The following is a 12,913-nucleotide window of genomic DNA, read 5'->3' as shown; positions in this document are numbered from 1 at the left end:
AAGATATATGCCAGACATGCTAATATCAACATTCTGTCAAGTCATCCACATTATATTAGGACACAATTACTCATATATATCTCTCTATGTAGTCAGCTACTTGTGCATTTTGTTACAAATATCTTTATTTTTGGCTGTTTTGTCAATATATCTCAAATAGCTAAATATTAAGATTGAAGATATATGCCAGACATGCTAATATCAACATTCTGTCAAGTCATCCAAATAATATTACGACACAATTACTCAGATATCTCTCTCTATGTAGTCAGCTACTTGTGCATTTCGTTACAAATATCTTTATTTTTGGCTGTTTTGTCAATACATCTCAAGTAGCTGAATATATAGATTGAAGATATATGCCAGACATGCTAATATCAACATCAACATTCTGTCAAGTCATCCACATAATATTACGACACAATTACTCAGATATCTCTCTTTATGTAGTCAGCTACTTGTGCATTTTGTTACAAATATCTTTATTTCTTGGCTGTTTTGTCAATATATCTCAAATAGCTGAATATATAGATTGAAGATATATGCCAGACATGCTAATATCAACATTCTGTCAAGTCATCCACATAATATTACGACACAATTACTTAGATATCTCTCTCTATGTAGTCAGTTACTTGTGCATTTCGTTACAAATATCTTTATTTTTGGCTGTTTTGTCAATATATATCTCAAGTACCTGAATATATAGATTGAAGATATATGCCAGACATGCTAATATCAACATTCTGTCAATCATCCAAATAATATTACGACACAATTACTCAGATATCTCTCTTTATGTAGTCAGCTACTTGTGCATTTCGTTACAAATATTTTTATTGTTGGCGGTTTTGTCAATATATCTCAAGTAGCTGAATATAAAGATTGAAGATATATGCCAGACATGCTGATATCAACATTCTGTCAAGTCATCCACATAATATGATCACACAATTACTCAGATATCTCTCTCTATTTAGTCAGCTACTTGTGCATTTCGTTACAAATATTTTTATTTTTTGGCTGTTTTGTCAATATATCTCAAGTAGCTGAATATATAGATTGAAGATATATGCCAGACATGCTAATATCAACATTCTGTCAAGTCATCCACATAAAACTACGAAACAATTACTCAGATATCTCTCTTAATGTAGTCAGCTACTTGTGCATTTTGTTACAAATATCTTTATTTTTTGGCTGTTTTGTCAATAATCTCAAGTAGCTGAATATATAGATTGAAGTTATATGTCAGACATGCTAATATCAACATTCTGTGAAGTTATCAACATAATATGATCACACAATTACTCAGATATCTCTCTCTATGTAGTCAGCTACTTGTGCATTTTGTTACAAATATCTTTATTTTTCGCTGTTTTGTCAATAATCTCAAGTAGCTGAATATATAGATTGAAGATATATGTCAGACATGCTAATATCAACATCAACATTCTGTCAAGTCATCCACATAATATTACGACACAATTACTCAGATATCTCTCTTTATGTAGTCAGCTACTTGTGCATTTCGTTACAAATATCTTTATTTTTTGGCTGTTTTGTCAATATATCTCAAGTAGCTGAATATATAGATTGAAGATATATGCCAGACATGCTAATATCAACATTCTGCCAAGTCAGCCACATAATATTACGACACAATTACTCAGATATCTCTCTTTAAGTAGTCAGCTACTTGTGCATGTTGTTACAAATATTTTTATTTTTTGGCGGTTTTGTCAATATATCTCAAGTAGCTGAATATAAAGATTGAAGATATATGCCAGACATGCTAATATCAACATTCTGCCAAGTCATCCACATAATATTACGACACAATTACTCTGATAACTCTCTCTATGTAGTCAGCTACTTGTGCATTTCGTTACAAATATCTTTATTTTTGGCTGTTTTGTCAATATATCTCAAATAGCTGAATATATAGATTGAAGATATATGCTAGACATGCTAATATCAACATTCTGTCAAGTCATTCACATAATAAGATCTCACAATTACTCAGATATCTCTCATTATGTAGTCAGCTACTTGTGCATTTCGTTACAAATATTTTTATTTTTTGGCTGTTTTGTCAATATATTTCAAGTAGCTGAATATATAGATTGAAGATATATGCCAGACATGCTAATATCAACATTCTGTCAAGTCATCCACATAATATTACGACACAATTACTCAGATATATCTCTCTATGTAGTCAGCTACTTGTGCATTTCGTTACAAATATCTTTATTTTTGGCTGTTTTGTCAATAGATCTCAAGTAGCTGAATATTAAGATTGAAGATATATGCCTGACTTGCTAATATCAACATTCTGTGAAGTTATCAACATAATATGTTCACACAATTACTCAGATATCTCTCTTTATGTAGTCAGCTACTTGTGCATTTTGTTACAAATATCTTTATTTTTCGCTGTTTTGTCAATAATCTCAAGTAGCTGAATATATAGATTGAAGATATATGTCAGACATGCTAATATCAACATCAACATTCTGTCAAGTCATCCACATAATATTACGACACAATTACTCAGATATCTCTCTCTATGTAGTCAGCTACTTGTTCATTTCGTTACAAATATCTTTATTTTTTGGCTGTTTTGTCAATATATCTCAAGTAGCTGAATATATAGATTGAAGATATATGCCAGACATGCTAATATCAACATTCTGTCAAGTCATCCACATAATATAACGACACAATAACTCAGATATCTCTCTTTAAGTAGTCAGCTACTTGTGCATTTTGTTACAAATATTTTTATTTTTTGGCGGTTTTGTCAATATATCTCAAGTAGCTGAATATAAAGATTGAAGATATATGCTAGACATGCTAATATCAACATTCTGCCAAGTCATCCACATAATATTACGACACAATTACTCTGATAACTCTCTCTATGTAGTCAGCTACTTGTGCATTTCGTTACAAATATCTTTATTTTTGGCTGTTTTGTCAATATATCTCAAATAGCTGAATATATAGATTGAAGATATATGCTAAACATGCTAATATCAACATTCTGTCAAGTCATTCACATAATAAGATCTCACAATTACTCAGATATCTCTCATTATGTAGTCAGCTTCTTGTGCATTTCGTTACAAATATTTTTATTTTTTGGCTGTTTTGTCAATATATTTCAAGTAGCTGAATATATAGATTGAAGATATATGCCAGACATGCTAATATCAACATTCTGTCAAGTCATCCACATTATATTAGGACACAATTACTCATATATATCTCTCTATGTAGTCAGCTACTTGTGCATTTTGTTACAAATATCTTTATTTTTGGCTGTTTTGTCAATATATCTCAAATAGCTAAATATTAAGATTGAAGATATATGCCAGACATGCTAATATCAACATTCTGTCAAGTCATCCAAATAATATTACGACACAATTACTCAGATATCTCTCTCTATGTAGTCAGCTACTTGTGCATTTCGTTACAAATATCTTTATTTTTGGCTGTTTTGTCAATACATCTCAAGTAGCTGAATATATAGATTGAAGATATATGCCAGACATGCTAATATCAACATCAACATTCTGTCAAGTCATCCACATAATATTACGACACAATTACTCAGATATCTCTCTTTATGTAGTCAGCTACTTGTGCATTTTGTTACAAATATCTTTATTTCTTGGCTGTTTTGTCAATATATCTCAAGTAGCTGAATATATAGATTGAAGATATATGCCAGACATGCTAATATCAACATTCTGTCAAGTCATCCACATAATATTACGACACAATTACTTAGATATCTCTCTCTATGTAGTCAGTTACTTGTGCATTTCGTTACAAATATCTTTATTTTTGGCTGTTTTGTCAATATATATCTCAAGTAGCTGAATATATAGATTGAAGATATATGCCAGACATGCTAATATCAACATTCTGTCAATCATCCAAATAATATTACGACACAATTACTCAGATATCTCTCTTTATGTAGTCAGCTACTTGTGCATTTCGTTACAAATATTTTTATTGTTGGCGGTTTTGTCAATATATCTCAAGTAGCTGAATATAAAGATTGAAGATATATGCCAGACATGCTAATATCAACATTCTGTCAAGTCATCCACATAATATGATCACACAATTACTCAGATATCTCTCTCTATTTAGTCAGCTACTTGTGCATTTCGTTACAAATATTTTTATTTTTTGGCTGTTTTGTCAATATATCTCAAGTAGCTGAATATATAGATTGAAGATATATGCCAGCTATGCTAATATCAACATTCTGTCAAGTCATCCACATAAAACTACGAAACAATTACTCAGATATCTCTCTTAATGTAGTCAGCTACTTGTGCATTTTGTTACAAATATCTTTATTTTTTGGCTGTTTTGTCAATATATCTCAAGTAGCTGAATATATAGATTGAAGATATATGCCAAACATGCTAATATCAACATTCTGTCAAGTCATCCACATAATATAACGACACAATTACTTAGATATCTCTCTCTTTGTAGTCAGTTACTTGTGCATTTCGTTACAAATATCTTTATTTTTGGCTGTTTTGTCAATATATCTCAAATAGCTGAATATTAAGATTGAAGATATATGCCAGACATGCTAATATCAACATTCTGTCAAGTCATCCAAATAATATTACGACACAATTACTCAGATATATCTCTCTATGTAGTCAGCTACTTGTGCATTTCGTTACAAATATCTTTATTGTTGGCTGTTTTGTCAATACATCTCAAGTAGCTGAATATATAGATTGAAGATATATGCCAGACATGCTAATATCAACATCAACATTCTGTCAAGTCATCCACATAATATTACGACACAATTACTCAGATATCTCTCTCTATGTAGTCAGCTACTTGTGCATTTCGTTACAAATATCTTTATTGTTGGCTGTTTTGTCAATATATCTCAACTAGCTGAATATATAGATTGAAGATATATGCCAGACATGCTAATATCAACATTCTGTCAAGTCATCCACATAATATTACGACACAATTACTCAGATATCTCTCTTTATGTAGTCAGCTACTTGTGCATTTTGTTACAAATATCTTTATTTCTTGGCTGTTTTGTCAATATATCTCAAGTAGCTGAATATATAGATTGAAGATATATGCCAGACATGCTAATATCAACATTCTGTCAAGTCATTCACATAATATTACGACACAATTACTTAGATATCTCTCTCTTTGTAGTCAGTTACTTGTGCATTTCGTTACAAATATCTTTATTTTTGGCTGTTTTGTCAATATATATCTCAAGTAGCTGAATATATAGATTGAAGATATATGCCAGACATGCTAATATCAACATTCTGTCAATCATCCAAATAATATTACGACACAATTACTCAGATATCTCTCTTTATGTAGTCAGCTACTTGTGCATTTCGTTACAAATATTTTTATTGTTGGCGGTTTTGTCAATATATCTCAAGTAGCTGAATATAAAGATTGAAGATATATGCCAGACATGCTAATATCAACATTCTGTCAAGTCATCCACATAATATGATCACACAATTACTCAGATATCTCTCTCTATTTAGTCAGCTACTTGTGCATTTCGTTACAAATATTTTTATTTTTTGGCTGTTTTGTCAATATATCTCAAGTAGCTGAATATATAGATTGAAGATATATGCCAGCTATGCTAATATCAACATTCTGTCAAGTCATCCACATAAAACTACGAAACAATTACTCAGATATCTCTCTTAATGTAGTCAGCTACTTGTGCATTTTGTTACAAATATCTTTATTTTTTGGCTGTTTTGTCAATATATCTCAAGTAGCTGAATATATAGATTGAAGATATATGCCAGACATGCTAATATCAACATTCTGTCAAGTCATCCACATAATATAACGACACAATTACTTAGATATCTCTCTCTTTGTAGTCAGTTACTTGTGCATTTCGTTACAAATATCTTTATTTTTGGCTGTTTTGTCAATATATCTCAAATAGCTGAATATTAAGATTGAAGATATATGCCAGACATGCTAATATCAACATTCTGTCAAGTCATCCAAATAATATTACGACACAATTACTCAGATATATCTCTCTATGTAGTCAGCTACTTGTGCATTTCGTTACAAATATCTTTATTTTTGGCTGTTTTGTCAATACATCTCAAGTAGCTGAATATATAGATTGAAGATATATGCCAGACATGCTAATATCAACATCAACATTCTGTCAAGTCATCCACATAATATTACGACACAATTACTCAGATATCTCTCTCTATGTAGTCAGCTACTTGTGCATTTCGTTACAAATATCTTTATTGTTGGCTGTTTTGTCAATATATCTCAACTAGCTGAATATATAGATTGAAGATATATGCCAGACATGCTAATATCAACATTCTGTCAAGTCATCCACATAATATTACGACACAATTACTCAGATATCTCTCTTTATGTAGTCAGCTACTTGTGCATTTTGTTACAAATATCTTTATTTCTTGGCTGTTTTGTCAATATATCTCAAGTAGCTGAATATATAGATTGAAGATATATGCCAGACATGCTAATATCAACATTCTGTCAAGTCATCCACATAATATTACGACACAATTACTTAGATATCTCTCTCTTTGTAGTCAGTTACTTGTGCATTTCGTTACAAATATCTTTATTTTTGGCTGTTTTGTCAATATATATCTCAAGTAGCTGAATATATAGATTGAAGATATATGCCAGACATGCTAATATCAACATTCTGTCAAGTCATCCAAATAATATTACGACACAATTACTCAGATATCTCTCTTTATGTAGTCAGCTACTTGTGCATTTCGTTACAAATATTTTTATTGTTGGCGGTTTTGTCAATATATCTCAAGTAGCTGAATATAAAGATTGAAGATATATGCCAGACATGCTAATATCAACATTCTGTCAAGTCATCCACATAATATGATTACACAATTACTCAGATATCTTTCTCTATGTAGTCAGCTACTTGTGCATTTCGTTACAAATATCTTTATTTTTTGGCTGTTTTGTCAATATATCTCAAGTAGCTGAATATATAGATTGAAGATATATGCCAGCTATGCTAATATCAACATTCCGTCAAGTCATCCACATAAAATTACGACACAATTACTCAGATATCTCTCTTTATGTAGTCAGCTACTTGTGCATTTTGTTACAAATATCTTTATTTTTTGGCTGTTTTGTCAATATATCTCAAGTAGCTGAATATATAGATTAAAGATATATGCCAAACATGCTAATATCAACATTCTGTCAAGTCATCCACATAATATTACAACACAATTACTTAGATATCTCTCTTTAAGTAGTCAGCTACTTGTGCATTTTGTTACAAATATCTTTATATTTTGGCTGTTTTGTCAATATATCTCAAGTAGCTGAATATATAGATTGAAGATATATGCCAGACATGCTAATATCAACATTCTGTCAAGTCATCCACATAATATTACGACACAATTACTCAGATATCTCTCTTTAAGTAGTCAGTTACTTGTGCATTTCGTTACAAATATCTTTATTTTTTTGGCTTTTTTATCAATATATCTCAAGTAGTTGAATATTAAGATTGAAGATATATGCCAGACATGTTAATATCAACATTCTGTCAAGTCATCCACATAATATTACGACACAATTACTCAGATATCTCTCTTTAAGTAGTCAGTTAATTGTGCATTTCGTTACAAATATCTTTATTTTTTTGGCTGTTTTGTCAATATATCTCAAGTAGTTGAATATTAAGATTGAAGATATATGCCAGACATGTTAATATCATCATTCTGCCAAGTCATCCACATAATATTACGACACAATTACTCTGATAACTCTCTCTATGTAGTCAGCTACTTGTGCATTTCGTTACAAATATCTTTATTTTTGGCTGTTTTGTCAATACATCTCAAGTAGCTGAATATATAGATTGAAGATATATGCCAGACATGCTAATATCAACATTCTGTCAAGTCATCCACATAATATTACGACACAATTACTTAGATATCTCTCTCTATGTAGTCAGTTACTTGTGCATTTCGTTACAAATATCTTTATTTTTGGCTGTTTTGTCAATATATATCTCAAGTAGCTGAATATATAGATTGAAGATATATGCCAGACATGCTAATATCAACATTCTGTCAATCATCCAAATAATATTACGACACAATTACTCAGATATCTCTCTTTATGTAGTCAGCTACTTGTGCATTTCGTTACAAATATTTTTATTGTTGGCGGTTTTGTCAATATATCTCAAGTAGCTGAATATAAAGATTGAAGATATATGCCAGACATGCTAATATCAACATTCTGTCAAGTCATCCACATAATATGATCACACAATTACTCAGATATCTCTCTCTATTTAGTCAGCTACTTGTGCATTTCGTTACAAATATTTTTATTTTTTGGCTGTTTTGTCAATATATCTCAAGTAGCTGAATATATAGATTGAAGATATATGCCAGCTATGCTAATATCAACATTCTGTCAAGTCATCCACATAAAACTACGAAACAATTACTCAGATATCTCTCTTAATGTAGTCAGCTACTTCTGCATTTTGTTACAAATATCTTTATTTTTTGGCTGTTTTGTCAATATATCTCAAGTAGCTGAATATATAGATTGAAGATATATGCCAAACATGCTAATATCAACATTCTGTCAAGTCATCCACATAATATAACGACACAATTACTTAGATATCTCTCTCTTTGTAGTCAGTTACTTGTGCATTTCGTTACAAATATCTTTATTTTTGGCTGTTTTGTCAATATATCTCAAATAGCTGAATATTAAGATTGAAGATATATGCCAGACATGCTAATATCAACATTCTGTCAAGTCATCCAAATAATATTACGACACAATTACTCAGATATATCTCTCTATGTAGTCAGCTACTTGTGCATTTCGTTACAAATATCTTTATTGTTGGCTGTTTTGTCAATACATCTCAAGTAGCTGAATATATAGATTGAAGATATATGCCAGACATGCTAATATCAACATCAACATTCTGTCAAGTCATCCACATAATATTACGACACAATTACTCAGATATCTCTCTCTATGTAGTCAGCTACTTGTGCATTTCGTTACAAATATCTTTATTGTTGGCTGTTTTGTCAATATATCTCAACTAGCTGAATATATAGATTGAAGATATATGCCAGACATGCTAATATCAACATTCTGTCAAGTCATCCACATAATATTACGACACAATTACTCAGATATCTCTCTTTATGTAGTCAGCTACTTGTGCATTTTGTTACAAATATCTTTATTTCTTGGCTGTTTTGTCAATATATCTCAAGTAGCTGAATATATAGATTGAAGATATATGCCAGACATGCTAATATCAACATTCTGTCAAGTCATTCACATAATATTACGACACAATTACTTAGATATCTCTCTCTTTGTAGTCAGTTACTTGTGCATTTCGTTACAAATATCTTTATTTTTGGCTGTTTTGTCAATATATATCTCAAGTAGCTGAATATATAGATTGAAGATATATGCCAGACATGCTAATATCAACATTCTGTCAATCATCCAAATAATATTACGACACAATTACTCAGATATCTCTCTTTATGTAGTCAGCTACTTGTGCATTTCGTTACAAATATTTTTATTGTTGGCGGTTTTGTCAATATATCTCAAGTAGCTGAATATAAAGATTGAAGATATATGCCAGACATGCTAATATCAACATTCTGTCAAGTCATCCACATAATATGATCACACAATTACTCAGATATCTCTCTCTATTTAGTCAGCTACTTGTGCATTTCGTTACAAATATTTTTATTTTTTGGCTGTTTTGTCAATATATCTCAAGTAGCTGAATATATAGATTGAAGATATATGCCAGCTATGCTAATATCAACATTCTGTCAAGTCATCCACATAAAACTACGAAACAATTACTCAGATATCTCTCTTAATGTAGTCAGCTACTTGTGCATTTTGTTACAAATATCTTTATTTTTTGGCTGTTTTGTCAATATATCTCAAGTAGCTGAATATATAGATTGAAGATATATGCCAGACATGCTAATATCAACATTCTGTCAAGTCATCCACATAATATAACGACACAATTACTTAGATATCTCTCTCTTTGTAGTCAGTTACTTGTGCATTTCGTTACAAATATCTTTATTTTTGGCTGTTTTGTCAATATATCTCAAATAGCTGAATATTAAGATTGAAGATATATGCCAGACATGCTAATATCAACATTCTGTCAAGTCATCCAAATAATATTACGACACAATTACTCAGATATATCTCTCTATGTAGTCAGCTACTTGTGCATTTCGTTACAAATATCTTTATTTTTGGCTGTTTTGTCAATACATCTCAAGTAGCTGAATATATAGATTGAAGATATATGCCAGACATGCTAATATCAACATCAACATTCTGTCAAGTCATCCACATAATATTACGACACAATTACTCAGATATCTCTCTCTATGTAGTCAGCTACTTGTGCATTTCGTTACAAATATCTTTATTGTTGGCTGTTTTGTCAATATATCTCAACTAGCTGAATATATAGATTGAAGATATATGCCAGACATGCTAATATCAACATTCTGTCAAGTCATCCACATAATATTACGACACAATTACTCAGATATCTCTCTTTATGTAGTCAGCTACTTGTGCATTTTGTTACAAATATCTTTATTTCTTGGCTGTTTTGTCAATATATCTCAAGTAGCTGAATATATAGATTGAAGATATATGCCAGACATGCTAATATCAACATTCTGTCAAGTCATCCACATAATATTACGACACAATTACTTAGATATCTCTCTCTTTGTAGTCAGTTACTTGTGCATTTCGTTACAAATATCTTTATTTTTGGCTGTTTTGTCAATATATATCTCAAGTAGCTGAATATATAGATTGAAGATATATGCCAGACATGCTAATATCAACATTCTGTCAAGTCATCCAAATAATATTACGACACAATTACTCAGATATCTCTCTTTATGTAGTCAGCTACTTGTGCATTTCGTTACAAATATTTTTATTGTTGGCGGTTTTGTCAATATATCTCAAGTAGCTGAATATAAAGATTGAAGATATATGCCAGACATGCTAATATCAACATTCTGTCAAGTCATCCACATAATATGATTACACAATTACTCAGATATCTTTCTCTATGTAGTCAGCTACTTGTGCATTTCGTTACAAATATCTTTATTTTTTGGCTGTTTTGTCAATATATCTCAAGTAGCTGAATATATAGATTGAAGATATATGCCAGCTATGCTAATATCAACATTCCGTCAAGTCATCCACATAAAATTACGACACAATTACTCAGATATCTCTCTTTATGTAGTCAGCTACTTGTGCATTTTGTTACAAATATCTTTATTTTTTGGCTGTTTTGTCAATATATCTCAAGTAGCTGAATATATAGATTAAAGATATATGCCAAACATGCTAATATCAACATTCTGTCAAGTCATCCACATAATATTACAACACAATTACTTAGATATCTCTCTTTAAGTAGTCAGCTACTTGTGCATTTTGTTACAAATATCTTTATTTTTTGGCTGTTTTGTCAATATATCTCAAGTAGCTGAATATATAGATTGAAGATATATGCCAGACATGCTAATATCAACATTCTGTCAAGTCATCCACATAATATTACGACACAATTACTCAGATATCTCTCTTTAAGTAGTCAGTTACTTGTGCATTTCGTTACAAATATCTTTATTTTTTTGGCTTTTTTATCAATATATCTCAAGTAGTTGAATATTAAGATTGAAGATATATGCCAGACATGTTAATATCAACATTCTGTCAAGTCATCCACATAATATTACGACACAATTACTCAGATATCTCTCTTTAAGTAGTCAGTTAATTGTGCATTTCGTTACAAATATCTTTATTTTTTTGGCTGTTTTGTCAATATATCTCAAGTAGTTGAATATTAAGATTGAAGATATATGCCAGACATGTTAATATCATCATTCTGCCAAGTCATCCACATAATATTACGACACAATTACTCTGATAACTCTCTCTATGTAGTCAGCTACTTGTGCATTTCGTTACAAATATCTTTATTTTTGGCTGTTTTGTCAATACATCTCAAGTAGCTGAATATATAGATTGAAGATATATGCCAGACATGCTAATATCAACATCAACATTCTGTCAAGTCATCCACATAATATTACGACACAATTACTCAGATATCTCTCTCTATGTAGTCAGCTACTTGTGCATTTCGTTACAAATATCTTTATTGTTGGCTGTTTTGTCAATATATCTCAAGTAGCTGAATATATAGATTGAAGATATATGCCAGACATGCTAATATCAACATTCTGTCAAGTCATCTACATAATATTACGACACAATTACTCAGATATCTCTCTTTATGTAGTCAGCTACTTGTGCATTTCGTTACAAATATCTTTATTTCTTGGCTGTTTTGTCAATATATCTCAAGTAGCTGAATATATAGATTGAAGATATATGCCAGACATGCTAATATCAACATTCTGTCAAGTCATCCACATAATATAACGACACAATTACTTAGATATCTCTCTGTTTGTAGTCAGTTACTTGTGCATTTCGTTACAAATATCTTTATTTTTGGCTGTTTTGTCAATATATCTCAAGTAGCTGAATATAAAGATTGAAGATATATGCCAAACATGCTAATATCAACATTCTGTCAAGTCATCCACATAATATTACGACACAATTACTCAGATATCTCTCTTTAAGTAGTCAGCTACTTGTGCATTTTGTTACAAATATCTTTATTTTTTGGCTGTTTTGT

Source organism: Crassostrea angulata, chromosome 4, assembly GCF_025612915.1.
Source record: "Crassostrea angulata isolate pt1a10 chromosome 4, ASM2561291v2, whole genome shotgun sequence".
NCBI classification, from domain to species: Eukaryota; Metazoa; Mollusca; class Bivalvia; order Ostreida; family Ostreidae; genus Magallana; species Magallana angulata.
Note: the sequence above shows the minus strand (reverse complement) of the source record.